Genomic DNA, 4,054 nt, shown 5'->3' on the forward strand with positions numbered 1-4,054 from the left:
CTTTTGTTTGTGTTGAAGTATTGCTACAAGTTGTGTAAGTATCCATGGCCTTCAGGTTCCTTGATAAGTGTGTAAAAACCAAAATATAGGATAACTATTTTAAATTCTGAATTTGCGTGTAAAAAACAAGGTAATCTTTGATTTCAAACTAGTTCAAAAGGTCAAAATTATAGAAAAAGATTGTCAGCACTTCCTAGGCCATATTTTCTACCTGATCAGTTTTTTAACCCATTTTCATGAAACTTGGTCTGAATGTTTTATCTTTCTGAACAGAAACTATATAATTAGTATTAATCTTAGAAAACTTCATAAACAGTCTGCAGGCCACAGTCTTTACCAGATCTGAGTGAAACCTGGTCACAATGCTTAAGAAACCTATGTCAATTTTGAATTGCTTTATCTGACACTGACAAATCATTAGAAAATCTTGACAGAGGACACTTTTTAGGTAACTCTACTCTACATTTCTTCATGAAATCTAGGTCAAGTTGTCTGGTGATAAAATCAAGTTTACTAGGTATGTCTATAGAAAACCATTGATAATGATAGGCTATGAAGTTATTTTCTGTTTGATCTGAGTAAGGTTTGGTAAATGTTTGTCCTTACAAAGGCGTAAAAAAAATTGTTTGTTTCTGGTGTCACGACCAACCCTAAAACTTTGGCCTGACACTATATGTTTTTATGGCTTTGGAGAATATTTTTTTCAACTATCTAACAAAAAGTTGCAAAAATGCACTTTTTATGCTTTAAACATGGTCAGTGATGTTAGAAATCAACTTACTGATGCTCTAAAGGCATAATCCCCTTATCTGCACTCATTTTTTTTGACACAAAAATAATTATGTCTCCCCCCCCTCCCACAACCACTGGGGCAGACATTTTTTGCCCTGTCCGTCTGTCCACTGGGGCAGACATTTTTTGCCCTGTCCGTCTGTCACACTTCATTTCCAATCAATAACTGGAGAACAATTTGACCTGGAACCTTCAAACTTCATAGGGTGGCAGGGCTTATGGAGTAAACGACCCCTATTATTTTTGGGGTCATTCCATCAAAGGTCAAGGTCACAGGGGCCTAAACATGGAAAACCATTTCCAATCAATAACTGGAGAACCACTTGACCCAGAATGTTGAAACTTCATAGGGTGATTGATCATGCAGAGTAGATGACCCCTATGCCCCATGTGGTTATGGGACGATCTGTGTATGAAAAGAATTGGAACCATTGCCTTACCCTTGCATGATTGTAAGAGGTGACTAATAGGGTTTTAACATTGGTTTTGCAGTAACTCTGTCATTCCAGCAGGTATGCAAATTTTGATTCCATACCTAATGTTTTTATTCCGATGTAAATGAGATGTGGAACCAAAATTTGTAGTCCTGTTTGGCGCCATATAACCTATACTGTGTTGGAGGGGCCTCCGTGGCCGAGTGGTTAAGGTCGCTGACTTCAAATCACTTGCCCCTCATCGATGTGGGTTCGAGCCTCACTCGGGGCGTTGAATTCTTCATGTGAGGAAGCCATCCAGCTAGCTTACGGAAGGTCGGTGGTTCTACCCAGGTGCCCGCTCATGAGGAAATAATGCACGGAGGGGCACCTGGTGTCTTCCTCCACCACTGAAGCTGGAAAGTCGCCATATGACCTATCATGTGTCGGTGTGACGTTAAATCCATCCAAAAAAAAAAAAAAAAAAATATATATATATATACTGTGTTGGTGCGCCGTAAAACCCAAATAAATAAATAGATAACCCCTATTGATTTTGGGGTCACTCTAGTCAAGGTCATAGGGGCCTGAACATGGAAAACCGTTTCCGATCAATAACTTGAGAACCACTTGACCCAGAAAGTTGAAACTTCATAGAATGATTGGACATGCAGAGTAGATGACCCCTATTGATTTTGGGGTCACTCTATTAAAGGTCAAGGTCACAGAGGCCTGAACATGGTAAACCATTTCTGGTCAGTAACCATCAGTGTCTCTTCGACTTTTGCTCCTGTCACCTATTGACTTCTTGACTTTTATTTAGTTACTTTTATGGCAGTTTTTAGGCCTAGGTCAAGATCAGCAGCTTTCCCACAGGTTTTACTTTTTCTCTTTTTTCTTTCTTCTGTATAATACTCTTCATGCCTCATTTTTTTTTTTTTTTTTTGTTTTCTTAGTTGCATGGTACAGATTTAGCTTAGTTTTTCCTAGTAATAATCTGCATGTGCTTAAAAAGCCTATTATTAAATATGTGCTCCTCTCTTAGTATGTCTTAGTTTAGTTAATTTTATGTAAATATGTACTGTAAGTTGTCTGTTTTGTTTTTTATGTTTTAACTTGTGTGCTTCTTTTCTCCTAGGGTAGATGACAGATGTGGGCGTGGTGGAGTGAATGACCTCTCCAGGCCCTTTTCCCAAATCTACAACTTTCTTTCGGTAGTTTTTTGGGACATTTACTTAGATAGGGTTTTTGTTTTTACACTTGCCACAATACCCATAATGTCATCTACTTATTTGTAATTAACTAATTTTTTTTTGCTTGATTTAGTATCCCTCTTTTCAGCATGTATGCTTTAATTTAGCTTTTAAGGGGAGTAACAAGGTCAGTAATGTTTATGTACTGTTACAGAGTTACTTCCCTTGTTCTTTTATGACTGCTTTCTCTTTACAGCTGTTTTATTTTTTCATTTTATTTTTGTTATTACTATATCATACGTTTGTCGGGAAATAGCTTTAAGCTAATGTTATTTGTTAATTTCATATCCGACGTAAAATAAAGTTTCTTGTATCTTGTATCTTGTATCTTGCCTTTAGGACTATGCATAGGGCTGTAACGAGTATCCGAGTACTCGGATATCCACGAATTCGACCAAAAGTTCGAGTACGGATATTCGTCTTTGTCGAGATCGTTGGATCTTTTCCACTATTACATGCAACACGTAAAATTCTATCAATAAAACTAAATTAAACCCACATTAAACGTATTCAGTGCATTTTTTTGCACATCTAAGACGATTACGCATTGTCAGATTCCAGACCGGATGTAAACAAATGTCCTAGGTAGAGTTAGCATCGGTCTTATTTTCGAACGAAAATTAATATGAAATCAGTCAGAACAGTGAATAAACATTTATTATTTGAGAAATTGAATTAAATAAAAAGCTAAATACGAAACTCTTTCCAACAAATAAAGTTTCCTTATCAAAAATACGAATTTTATACTAGATATTGTGATATTAATGCCCGACGTCATATCGTTCATCTGCAAGAATGGCTGAACATTACAGTAGTCCACCCGCGAAACCTGACTTTAATTAATGAGCAAAACATTAAACATTAGTCAAAACTGTTAAATGGAGCTGAAACTGAAAAGTCCATAAAGAAAACGGTACTTATATAACGGTCTTGCATTTTTTGTATCATTAAAAGTTTTGGCTGGTGATCGTGGTTCGATCTGTGAATCGTTAGCCCCGACTCGCGGATCGGATCGGATCGCCACTTGTCTGACGATCCACAGCCCTAACTATGCATTGGGGGGAGACATGCGCTTTTCTACAAAAGCACCTTCTAGTTTCACGAAGTGCTCAAGGTGAGCTTTTGTTATCACCCCGTGTCCGTCGTCAGTCGTCCGTCCTCAACGATTTGACTGTTAATACTCTACAGGTCACAATTTTTGCCCAATCTCAATGAAACTTGGTCAGAATGTTCTTGGACATGTTCGATATTGCATTATCTGGGGTCAAAAACTAGGTCCAAGGTCAAAACAAAGGAAAAGCTTTTTAACACTCTAAAGGCCACATTCATGATAATATCTCTATGAAACTTGGTCAGAATGTTAATCTTGATGATTTTTAGGTCAGGTTCGAACCTGGGTCAGGTGGGATCAAAAACTAGGTCACCTGGTCAAATCCAGGGGTCACACTGGGAATTTTTTTCTCTGAGCCACTGCTTTTTCCCAAGATAAAATTATGAGGCCAACATCGGCGAAGCGCATAGCATTGACGTTCTTGTAGGACTACATTATATGTACCAAAGTACTCATACTACTCAAGAAATTAATGTATACAAATA

Source organism: Mercenaria mercenaria, chromosome 3, assembly GCF_021730395.1.
Source record: "Mercenaria mercenaria strain notata chromosome 3, MADL_Memer_1, whole genome shotgun sequence".
Classification (NCBI taxonomy): Eukaryota; Metazoa; Mollusca; class Bivalvia; order Venerida; family Veneridae; genus Mercenaria; species Mercenaria mercenaria.